Raw genomic sequence first — 13,290 nt, 5'->3', positions numbered from 1 at the left:
GCCCTGCCTGGTGACCACCTGCCCGCCAGGCTGTACTTGGTACATGGTGGCTCCGCCCATCCCTTCTCCAACCTAGCAGAGGGCCCGTCTTGGCAATCAAGTCCCCGGACATGGGTCACCTGTCCCCTAATTCCTGTCTCTATTCACAGATGTTGGCTCTCCCCATTCTCCTGTCTCCACACTGGTATCCAACTGGTCTATTTATTGCTTCCTTCAGTCTTGGATTCCTTGCCAGGTCTTCCTATATGTTAGCAGTTATTTATTCATTTACTTTTTTTTTTTTACAACTTTATTTATTTATTTTGTCAGAGAGAGAGAGAGAGAGAGAAAGCACAAGCAGGCAGAGTGGGAGGCAGGCTCCCCGCTGAGCAAGGAGCCCGATGTGGGACTCAATCCCAGGACCCTGGGATCATGACCTGAGCCGAAGGCAGAGGCTTAACCGACTGAGTCACCCAGGTGTCCCTATTTATTTACTTTTTAAGTAGGCTCCAGGCCCAGAGCAGAACCCAGCATACGACTTGAACTCACAACCCTGAGATCAAGACCTGAGCTGAAATCAAGAGCCGGATGCTTAACCGACTGAGCCATCCAGGCACCCCTGTTGGCAGGTACTGACCCCGGCCGCTGGGTGATGTCGTCCTCTGTGCCCTGGCCTTCTTTCCCTAGCTAGACCATCTTAGACTGTGCTGTTTGGTGGCCACAGCCCACCCCAGGTGGGTGTCCAGCAGCATGGAGCAGCACAGACAGCAGTGTCCCTCCCCCCATGGACCCGGAGTTCCAATCTGTGGGGGGGTAGCAAGCCCCAGCCATGGGGGCCCCCCAGAACCAGCCTCCCTCCAACAACCCCCCCACCCCCCCACCCCACTGTGCTCAGAGACAGACAAGAATGAGTGTTGGTGAGGATGTGAAGTAACTGGAAATGTAAAGTGGTACAGATGGAAAACAGTCTGGCAGTTCCTCAAATGGTTAAACATAGAGTTACCATGTGACCTAGCAATTCCACTCCTCGGTAGAGACCCGGAAGAAATGGACATCTGTCCACAGAAAAACATGTCCCTGAATGCTCAGAGAAACATCACTCATGATAGTCATAACAAAGAAAGAACCCAAACGTCCATCAGCTGATGAACGGATTAAAAAAAGCATTTTATCCACTGAGTGGATTATTATTCAGCCATGAAAAGGAAGGAAGTACTGATATACCTTATAACATGGGTGAGCTTTGAAAAGATTATGTTAAGTGAAAGAAACCAGACACAAGAGGCCATATATTGTACAGCTTCATTTGTATGAAATATTCAGAATGGGCAAATCTATAGACACAGAAAGAAGATTCGTGGTGCCTTCGGGTTGGGGGCAGGGCAGGGAGGAGAATAGCAGGGTGCGAGCAAAGGGTATGTTTTAAGGTGGTGAAAATGTTCTAAAATTGACTGGGAAGATGGTTGCATTTCCGAATAATACCAAAATCCATCGAATTTTATCCATGGAAAGGGTGAATTGTATGATCTATAAATTCTATCTGAATAAAGCTGTCATAGCAAAAAAAAAAAAATGTGTGCCCAGAGAAATCTTGTTCTCCTATCCTCTCTGCCTATGTCCACAGGACTTCTTTTTGCAAAAGTAGGTGGAGAGTGTGTGTGTGTGTGTGTGTGTGTGTGTGTGCACTGGCAGGAACACCCATGCCTGCCGGTTACTCCATCTGTATCCTGGTGATTCACGGGGGGAGGTTCCTGGATGCAAGTGCACGTGAGCACTTGGTGGTGGGGCGGGGGAAGGGAGAGCTGCCGGGCTCGCCCTCAGGCTGGGGTGCTGCTCCCTGCCGCCTCTGGCTTCTCACCTGTAAACCGGCTGTGGTGGGAGTCAGGCAAGTTGATACCCGTCAAAGACGTACAACAGTGTCTGGGACATAATGACCATGATTTAAGTGGGAACTCTGATTATGATTACCCTCACCTTCAAGGCCAAGCAAACCCATGTCTGGCTGGGAAGCCCTGCCTGCCGCCTGGCACGGTGCCCCCTCTTTCGTCTTGGGGAGAAGCAGCTGCAGCCTCACCCCAGAGCACAGCGGGGTGGAGTACCGTAAAGTAGGGAGACAAGTAGGGCTGTGAGTGAGGGCCTTGGGAGAGAGGAACAGAGGGTGCGTGGAAGGGGCTGTGATGACAGCCTAGGAAGCACATGCCACCATTGGAGCAATTCTGGGAGGGGCTGAGAGTGGCACGGGGCAGGTGTGCCCCTCGCGGGAGGAGTGTTTGTACAGAGAGTCGCACAGTGTGAGGCACAGACCTTGATATCTGGGTCCAAAATGCCAAAGGTCCGGGGCAGGGCTCCCTTGATGTACTCCAGACTCTGCCATGAAGCCCTTGTGATTCCAGCAAGGTGGGGGCTGGCAGGAAGGTGGAGGCGAGGCAGAGTTCTGAGAGAGGCAGGTGCCAAGTCAGGTAGGGTTCCGTGAGAGTGGGAAGGGAAGTCATGTTCAGGTTCTGATAAAAAAAATTATACACGCGTCTGCCTCTAGACTTGTAAGGCTCCTGCAGGGTCTGGGAGGGGACATAAGTTGTATGTGGCCTGTCAGTTGTGGCTGCTGTCTTAGTCCAGGCAAGACAGAATGGGATCTGGAGCCCCAGGGCAGCCATGGAGGTGCTGCAAAGCCTTCAGAGAGGTATTTACTTTGATGATGGGGCCAACAGAGCCGGCATCTATCCATCTCCATGGGCAGCAGGGTCTAACTGGGTCCTGGGCATGTCTCCAGAGTTGTTAAGTCTGTTAAGTCTATGGCTGGGGCAGAGACCTTCCAGAAGTTTCAGGAGGGCAGAGGGAGGGTGGTGAGAGGGGCAATAGAGGAAATGCGTGTGGATCCCCAGATGGGGCTCTTGGCCCAGTTCCCACCTGACCCATGTGTGGGATCTGTGCAGAGCCCACACTGTTAAATAGCATGAGCAGACGCCTCACTGAATTTCCAGAAGGACAACTGCCCAAGCCACTCTGCTCTCTGGCCCTTATATGGGTTCTCCCCAAGATATCCTTGGGGGTCCCCCGGACACTATGGCCCCAACGACTCCAGAACCTGGAGGAAGGATCTCCATGGAAAGAAGCAGAGCAGCCGTGGCCCCCAAGGACAGGCATGAGGGGTCAGAAGAGACAGAGCCACTTGGGACACCACTGTAGACCTTTCCAGTAAGTGAAGGACAAAGGATATGTGGTCGTGGACCAGAGAAACCAGGGTATTCTGGTTACGGAATGGGGGACGGGGGAGAAGGCTGGGCCACTGTCCTCATGGATGCAGCCCAGCAAGTCCTGGAGAGGGCTCCAGGCTCAGCCCGTCACTCACTGTGGCCACCACCCAAACGTGGGCTGCAGAACCTCAGTGGGCCTTCTGTAGAGGAGGATGGAGTCTCCCCTCCCTCTCCCTGGGGATCAGCAGCAGTCTTAGATGAGCTCATTCGAGTAAAAAGCACCTTAAAATTACAAAGTGCAAAGACGAAAGCAAGTGATGATTATTGTCATTATTCCCTGAGACTACGACATCATTTTTCTATCGCGTAAGTGGTGTGCGTGCATGTGTGTCCCAGAGTGGCTTCAACACAGTCTCAGAACCAGAGGGCTGAAAGACACGTGGGGGCTAGAAATACAAACTGTAGCAGCCAAGGGCAGCATCTGGGAGTCCTTGCGCCGTCCTTGGGCGGGAGCCGAGCGCAGAAGCCGGAAGGGGCTTCCTCGCGCGCCAAGGGCGGTGCCCGGCCCTGGTCTGCAAGGGGGCAGATAGTTCGAGGGAGCACAGGGGCACTCCCGGGGACACGAGATGCAGCCAGAGGATTCAGACGTAGGTGTAGAGGCAGTGGGTGCCTGCGTGAACGTCTGGTGTGGGAGGACCCACGGGTGTGGCGGGAGCCTGAGACAGGTCGTCTCCCGTGGAGCTGAATGGAGCCGTGAGGGAAAACAGAGCTTTGAGAGGGGTGCGCGGTGGTGGCCGGGGCTGGTGTAGAGGGAGAGACCCGAGCGGAGCACAGCAGCCTCCATGAAGGAGCCCCTGACTCTAGCCCTGCTGTCACACGTGCTGTTTCACGCCTGTCAGTCCACACAGGAATCCGGAACCTCCCTGGCTTCTGCAGAGAACTGTCTCCCGGAGCAGTTCTTGAATTTTGGGAATTTATTGGAGCCTTAGGAAGGAGGGCTTCCCCGCCCGGCCCTTCTCTCCTCCCTCCTTCCCACCCCATCTCTCATTCCCTCTCCCTGTATGTTTCCAGGAGCCCCTGAAGGCCTGGACCCTCCAGTGTCCCATAGCCTCATCCCACAGCCTCACCCCACAGTCTCACCCACAGCCCCGCCCACAGCCCCGCCCACAGCTTCGCCCACAGCTTCACTGAGAGCTCCGCCCACAGTCCACGAAGCTCCACCCATAGCCCCCACAGGCTCCGCAGCCTCACCCACAACTCCGCCCACAGACCTCTAAGCCCCGCCCACAGTCCCCCCTTCTACCCCCCCTCCACAGCCCAGCCCATAGCCTCACTCACCGCTCCGCCCACCCTCCCCCACAGCTCCACCTATAACCCCACCCTGCAACCTCTCAGAGTCCCCCACAGGCCCACACACAGCCCCACACACAGCCCCACCCCACAGCCCCACCCCACAGCCCCCCCACAACCCTCCACCTGGCAAAGGAGGCTCATGCAGTGGAGACTCTGACATCCTTTCCTGCTTGGGCAGCCTAGTAAGGGTGAGGACAAGGTGCTTCCCGCTGAGGCGGGTATGGGCACTGCCTGGGGACAGGGATCCTAGGGCAGGCTGGAAAAGGGCAGGACTGTCTTAGAGGATGTATGAGATTTGAGTATAGAACTCTGTTTCAGCTCAGGGAGCAGACCAGGAGATAAGAGGGAAAGTAAATAGGAGTATAATCCAGGACAGAAAAAGTGAAAGTAGAGATAAGAGATACAGAAAGTTGACTCTCTAAGTCTACCTTCCACTAACATGAAATAAAAAAGAAGAGGCCAGGAAGGGAGGAAAATTAGCAATAAAACATCGAAGAAAACATTTCCAGTTCTAGAGAGACACATGGGATGGAGGATGAAGAAAAAAATGACCTGCCCTTACAAATACCTGTTTGAAAGTGCGAAACAACACAGAGTAAGAAAAACTTGAGAGACTTCAAAAATGGTAAAAGTAAAATGTTTGCTGCAAAGAACTGAGATTCATGGTGGCTCAGACTTCCCATCAGTAGCAATGGACATAAGAAGACACAACAGACACATGAAAAAGTGCTCCACATCACTCGGCATCAGGGAAATGCAAATCAAAACCACAATGAGATACCACCTCACACCAGTCAGAATGGCTAAAATTAACAAGTCAGGAAATGACAGATGTTGGCAAGGATTCGGAGAAAGGGGAACCCTCCTACATTGTTGGTGGAAATGCAAGCTGATGCAACCACTCTGGAAAACAGCATGGAAGTTCCTCAAAAAGTTGAAAATAGAGCTACCCTACGACCCAGCAATTGCACTACTGGGTATTTACCCTAAAGATACAAATGTAGTGATCTGAAGGGGCACGTGCACCTGAATGTTTATAGCAGCAATGTCCACAATAGCCAAACTATGGAAAGAACCTAGATGTCCATCAACAGATGAGCGGATAAAGAAGATGTGGCATATATACACAATGGAATACTATGCAGCCATCAAAAGAAATGAAACCTTGCCATTTGCGACGACGTGGATGGAACTAGACGGTATTATGCTTAGCGAAAGAAGTGAATCGGAGAAAGACAACTATCATATGATCTCCCTGATATGAGGAAGTGGAGATGCAACGTGGGGGGCTTTGGGGGTAGGAAAAGAATAAATGAAACAAGATGGGATCGGGAGGGAGACAAACCGTAAGAGACTCTTAATCTCACGAAACAAACTGAATGTTGCTGGGGGGAGGGGGGGAGGGAGAGGGTGGTGGGGTTATGGACATTGGGGAGGGTATGTGCTATGGTGAGTGCTGTGAAGTGTGTAAACCTGGAGATTCACAGACCTGTAACACTGGGGCTAATAATACATTATATGTTTATAAAAAATAAAAAATAAATAAAAAATAAAAAAGAATTTCCATATACCACCCCCCCAAAAAAGAAGACACTCGGGAGGTAATTTTGAACCTAGTGTTCTATATCTGGCCAAATTATCACTCCAAGTATGAGACAGAATAAAGATGACACCTTTAAAGATGCAAAAATACACATATACGCTTCACACACATTCTTTCTTGGACAGTTACTTGAGGATATATTGCAGCAAAGTGAGAAAGAAAACAAAGAAATAGAAAGACAAGGCGGAGGCACCTTACATTAGTTTGCTAACAAAAAGGAAGAAAGGGTATTAAAGCTACTGAGAGAAAACATGTATATAATAAAATGACGTTTCCAATATAATGCAAACTAAAATGAGAGACGATTTTAACCTACTGATGGAACAAAGTGTGTTCACCCAATTTGCCCTGGATGCTAAGAATATCTTTCTGTAGGCTCACAGAGAAGGAAATGTCCCCTAGCCTAGGGCCTGGCTGTGCAGTGAGTGACAGGTGTGTCACCAAAATGCTCACAGCCTCGGAGGATAGAGGTGCTTCTTGCTGTGCCACTTGAGTCCACATTTATTGTGCAAAGTTTGCAAGAGTACATGACTGAGGGGTGGCCTGGGTGGGGGTGGATGGCAAGGGCTGTGGGACCCTCACTTTCCAGAAAGGGAATTAAAGACACGGACCAAAGGTGGGGCAGCATCCATGAGAAAAACAGCAGTTTGTAAAGCTTCAGAGAGAACCTACGGAGCTCAAACATTCCCCGTCATGTAAGCACAGGGTGGATAGATGGAATTAACCAATCCTCTTTCATATCAGGAAGCCAGTGTATTTTATCAAATGCTCACAGATCGCAAAACGGGAGGACACACAAGCATTTCACTGAGGCTTAAGGGAATAACTAAAAAGATACTTATAAAGAGAAATGATAATAAGGAAAGGGTTAGGCCTGGGGTGGTGGAACTTGGGTGGGGGCGGGGGAGCAGGAGGAGGGAGATTACGTTATCACTGGATTTTCTGTTATTTGTTTTTTTAACCTTGTTCACATGTATTACTTTGATTAAAATTCGCAAATGTTAAAAATGAAACCAATGGTTGAATTGCTTCCAAAGTCCTTGAACACCAATGATCCAACACTCCATAAAGCAAAGTAAACATACGTTGCTGTTTTACTTTGTAAAGCATGTCACTTTCTCGGTTAGTTTTACAGTCATCACCAAATGTATACATTTGGTATACACAAATGTATACATGCCTTCCTTACTCTACCTGTGCACATTAAGGGGAAAAAACCTTCAGGCTTTTACCTGAGGGTACAGCACCAGGCGGGGTGAGGAATAACGAATCCCCCACCCCTACCCCCAGCTGGGCCTCCAGGTCCCAGAGTAGGTAACAGGATCCCTTCCCGGCGCTCAGGGCCAGCATCCCTCCATAGTCTCAGATCAGTGAACACTGCTCTCCTTCCGGAGGCTTCCCAGCAAAGAGTCCCCCCCCCCCCCCACACTTCCCTTTGGCTGGAACAGGTCTATTTTTATTTCCTGTGATCCACAGCTTACATACCTAGCCAGCGGCCATGCTCCTGGTGCCGGGCTTTGCCCAATGCAGGGGGCGGCCCGAGGCCATCACAGTACACTTTAGGCTGCACATTGCAAGGACGGCCTGCAGGCCTGCCTGGACAAGTGCAGATGCAGGAACCAAATCCCAGGACCATGTAAGATTGTTGAATGTTTCACACCTAGAACAAATATGCCGAAAGAAAAACAGCCCCCACAGCTCCCACCACCTAGCAGGTACAGGTGAAGGCCTCTGAGCTACGTGCCTCGATGCCCCACCCCCAACATGGTTCCGCACATCTGGTTTATGGGGATGGATGCACGAGGAGCACACAGCATTGCCCTGTGTTTTCCAGCTCACAGGCATGTCGCCCTATGGCAGGGCTTCCTTTCTGCTGCTTGCTTTCATTACACAGCGCTGTTTTGGAACGCTCTAAGGTTGCTGCGCTCGGTTCTGCGTTGCACCTTTGCACGGATGGGCCGGCAGCCACTGCACATGTCCTTCCTCACATGGCTATGTGTTTAGGAGCCGTTGGGGTGTGTCTGGGTTTTGCTGTCCCTAAGGACACAGCCATGGTTGATAGTGGACATCCCCTGGGGGTGGGAGGTAGGCTTCCCAGCTTACTCTGACAAGCTCTTAGCCTTCGCCACAAAAGTGGTATTGTGGTTTTTAATTACAAAAGTTATACCTGGTAGTTTTGAAAACTTAAAAAATAAACAAAAATAAGTAAATAATTACAAAAGTTATACCTGGGTAGTTTTGAAAACTTAAAAAATAATCCAAAATAAGTAAATAAAAAAAATAATTTGTAATTTCCACTACTTGCAGATAAAAGTGCTTGTGTTTTGCCTTTTACCAGGAATTTTTCTATGCATATATACATAAGTACAATTATATAGGTAGAGAGAAAACTTTTTTTTTTTAAAGATTTTACTTATTTATTTGACAGACAGAGATCCCAAGTAGGCAGAGAGGCAGGCAGAGAAAGAGGAGGAAGCAGGCTCCCTGCTGAGCAGAGAGCCCGATGAGGGACTAGATGTGGGGCTCGATCCTGAGCAGAACGCAGAGGCTTTAACCCACTGAGCCACCCAGGTGCCCCTGAGAAAACTTTTTAAGTAACATGTGATTATACTTTGTAAACTGTTTTATTACCTGCCTTTTTTACTTAATAGTATATTGGATACTGGACACAATGGATGTTACCTGGTTCACTTAGCCAATCCCCTATTCCTATATACACTATTTTAAACATTTTGGTGTTTTTTAACAGATGATTTTAAGTGTTTTATTATTTAATATTTGCTGCATTCACAAGAATATATATAATGGAGGTGCAAGGTGGGTTTTTGCTGTATTTTTTGTTTTGTTTTGTTTTGTTTTGTTTTGTTTTTTAAGAGAGGGAGAGCGAGCAGAGGAGGGAGGGGCAGAGGGAGAGAGAGAATCCTAAGCAGGCTCCACACCCAGTGCTGAACCCCACACAGCACTCGATCCCACAACCCTGAGATCATGGCCTGAGCGAAAATTGGGACTCACCCAGGCGCCCCCAGAAGTGTGAGTTTTGACCTCCCCTCCCCAGTCCCCACAGAGCCGGTCATGGCTGCCACTGGCCACTGGCTGGTCCCTCCACACTAGAGGCACCCACTCTTCTCCATGTGGGGTTTGTGTTTCCATGACAATCGAGGTTCAAGCACTAGCAGCTGGTCTTCCTTCCCCAGGTGAAAGTTCATATAAGAAATGCCCTGGACTAGGGTTGGGAGAGAGCTTCGGAGGCCCGGACTGAGCTGCCCTCCCTGCTCTGGGTGTCCTACCCCCGTGGGCCCTGCAGTCAGTCTTTACTAAACTTCCAGAATGTGCTCGTAGTTAGAAAGGGCAGGAGAAAGACCAAAGACAGGGAGCAGCTTACGTTCATCAGAGCCAGCCGTCAGTAACCATTTTCCAAAAGCAGTAAGGGATCCATCAGCAGAGGTCTCTTGCGGGGGCTCTGTGTGCTGATGACTCCTCTGAGGAAGAAGCCTATTGATGGTGCAAATCGTATTGACATTTCTTGTTGATACTCTCCCGGTGCTTCTGGGGAATTAATAAATGACTCGCTGCCCCGTTGCGAGGCTGGGAATAGAGGGCACTAGGACCAGGACGGGGGTAGAGAAGCAGACTAAGTCCCTGAGTGCTGTTTCCCCGCCTCGCCCTGCTGGGGAGCCTCCAGGTGAATGGGGGGCCCTGCCCTGCCCTCTGCCTGTGTGGAAGGTCCTCACGGGAAGGACTGAGCCTCCTAACTGCTTGCGATGGGGTCTTCTTGGCGGCCTCGAGTGGGAGTGGAAGCCATACCCGAGGGAGCCGGTGTCTGGGCACAGACACAATTCTTGCTGACTTGGCGCCCGACATCTGGTGCCTCCCAGCGAACTTGACAACAAACGCGCGTGGCCCCCAGCCAAGCCGGTTTCCCCAGTGAGGCAGGAAGGCGAGGCTCAGAAAAGGATCTCTCGAGGGCTGCTCGGTGGCCTGCTCAGAACTGAGAGCTGGTGTGCTTGTGTCTGTGCAGAGACATACCTTCGCTCTGCGTGAGGGTCCTGCCAGCCGCCGCAGGCCCCCTGGGCTTCGGTTCTTAGACGACCAGTCACTTCTTCTTCTTCTTAATGGTCAGATCACTCATTTTACTTTTACTGGTTTTAAGATCTTATTTATTTATCTGAGAGAGAGACAGAGAGAGCATGAGCACAAGAAGGCAGAAGGGCAGAGGGAGAGGGAGAAGCAGACTCAATGCTGAGCGAGCAGCCCCGTGGGGGGCTTGATCACAGGAGCCAGGGGTCATGACCTGAGCCAAAAGCAGAGGCTTCACTGACTGAGCCACCCAGGCGCCCCTCCCCATCACTTCTTTAGAAAGAATTGCCGTGGAGTGACGACTGTTTCCATGGTTATTATTTCTACTTTTCAGAGCTGACAACTGAAGGGAAGTACTGTGAGGGACTACGAAATGCACGTGGCAGACGCTGGGTCTGGTTTAATTTCCAGTGTGCCTGCAGGGTTCTCCCACCACGTGGGGGTCGCTCAAGCCTGCGTCTCTCCGACGTAGCCCACGCTGCCACTGTGCTCTCCCGTGGCTTAGGGTGGGTGCAGGAAGCCACGAGGGCTGGGGCAGGTGCAGAGGTTATCCTGCCCTTCATCACAAAGGCCCTTATAAGAGGGAGGTGGGAGGTCAAAGAGGAGAGACGTTGCTGTCCTCTTGGCTTTGAGGATGGGCGAAGGGGCCAGGAGTCAAGGAACGGAGGTGACCTCTGAAGGCTGGAAAGGGCAAGAAACAGAGGACAGAGGACACCAGAGGACACCAGTCCTGCTGACCGCTTGAGTTGACCCTATTAGACTCATTGCAGATTTCTAATATCCCGAGCCATAAGAAACTGTGTCGCCTTAAGCTACTCTGTTGGCAGTGACTTGTTACATCAGTAAGAGGAAACTACGATGGGCCCAATGCTTCCAACAGCATCTCCATCAGACCCTGGGTGTCCTGTGTACCACTGCTGTGGGCTCTCCAATCCATGACAGTGGCAAGGTCAGGACGGAGGCGACAGCCCTGTCAGGAGGGACCAGGTGCCATCCCTGGGCTAAACTGCTGTATACTAAGGACGCTTAGGGCTCATGCTAATGGCAGGAATTTTATTTTTTTTTTGAAGATTTTAATTTATTTATTTGACAGAGAAAGGGAGAAAGAGAACACAAGCGGGGGTGGGGGGAGTGGCAGGGAGAGGGAGAGGGAGAAGCAGGCTCTCCACTGAGCAGGGATCTCTGCACGGAGCCCCGGGATCATGACCTGAGCCTAAGGCAGATGTTTCACCGACTGAGCCCCCCAGGTGCCCCTAATGGCAGGAATTTTATCACAGAATGCATGAGGTTTGATTAGGGGGTACTGAGCCATCCACGTCCCGAAAATGAACTACACAGTCTAACCCACCAAACACCAGCCACATCCCCAAGATGACTGACATGGCCATAAAGAGATTGGTTCAGAGGATTATGCCCCATTGGGTCCCCCTGGAAAATCCTGTGGCCTTAGTTTTGCCTGCCAACCAGGCTCCGATCCAGAGTCGCTCTGTGGCATTTGGGACAGGTAGCACCTCAGCCTCTGCTTGAAAACCTCCAGCAGCGCGGTGGTCACTGCTTTGCAGACTGCTGCCAAATGATGGGAAGTTTCTGCAGTTGGTGGGCCCTGCAGGGCTCTGCCCTCTGGTGCTACCCCCACTACCACCCCTCCCCACCCCGCTCAAAGCCAGCACTCCCTGTGTCCCCAGGAGACCCAAGGGCGGGTCAGCAGCAGCCAGTCATAGGCTGGGTCTCCTCCAGACGCAGTGTGGTAAGTTGGGTCTGTCTCATCTGGGAAAGACACACTGGTCTTGTCAGTTATGGTCAGGGGCTTGCTGTCGTCCTACTGGCCTGTTGATGCTATTTTGAATCCTCTCTTGGTCCAGAAATTAACTACTACGTCCCCATCTCTGTGAAACCCTCCCCAACAGTGCACACTTCAGCTAACTGCCCCGGGTGGGACGTTGTAATGCAACGTCCTGATAAAAAGTGCCAAGAGTGTTGGGCAAGGAGTGTCTGGGGGCTGACCACACTGTAACACCCAGTCCCTTCTCAGTTCTGATAGCCCATCACCACAGACCCTCTGCCCCCACACACTGCTCGTGTGTGTTTTTAAACACCAGGAAAACCTATTGCTTGAGCATTTTCTTCCTTCTGCATGACTGGGTACCTCTCAAGGTCGCAGGACACACCTCGGCCCTGAGATGCAGGCTCCCTGAATGTCAGGCCCCCATCTTCTAGAAAGGACCCCCAGCAGGAACCCAGAACTTCTTGCAAACCTCAGCAGCGATGTCACGATGTCACGACGGATGGCTGCATTCCCCCCACCCCATCAGTATTTCTAAAGCATCTGGGCTCCTGTCAACACACAGCTATTTATGGAAATGGATCCATCCGGCTTGCTGTGATCGGGGAGTTCCCCAGCAGAAAGAAATGGTGTCTGAGAAGGCGGAACACTGGCTCTCCTGGGAAAATGCCCCCCCCCGAAGACGGGGCTCCCCATGTCTCAGCATCCAGAGACATTTGTTTGAAAATGCGTGCTTGTTTTCCGGCTGGTTCCCATGTGTTCTGGGGCCTTCACTTGGTGGGTGTTCCTCCTCAGCTGTGATACAGGAAAAAAAAAAAAATATATATATATATAATATAATATATATATATATATATTTTATATATATATATTTATATATAACTATATATTATATATATTTTTTTTTCCAGAAAATATTTTAATCAGGAGTGCCTGCCAGTGTAGATGTCGCTTTAGGAAAAATCACCTTTGATCAGCTCCAATGCGTGTCTCTCTTATCACTCATTTTACATTTCTCTGTGTTTCTGAGTGCTTGCTGAACCACAGGTGATAATGTGAGAAGCCCGCACTGTCCCAGAGGCAGGCCTGGCTCTGCCCCTGACTGGGGGCTTCTCTCCGTGCTCTGTGGGCACAGACCACAGGCCAGACCCCATCACCCATCTCTTCCCATTAGCTACAGGCTTTACACTGCCTGCTGTGGAAATGCCCTGTTTTGGGGGAGCCCCACAATCACAGGAGACTTAAATGAGCTCTGGCATCAACAGGTACCATGCCCGTCCCCGGACCCCAAGACCTGTCGC

The sequence above is a fragment of the Martes martes genome (assembly GCF_963455335.1).
Source record: "Martes martes genome assembly, chromosome: 7".
Lineage (NCBI taxonomy): Eukaryota > Metazoa > Chordata > Mammalia > Carnivora > Mustelidae > Martes > Martes martes.
The sequence above is the reverse complement of the archived record's forward strand: the minus strand, read 5'-3'. Positions refer to the sequence as shown.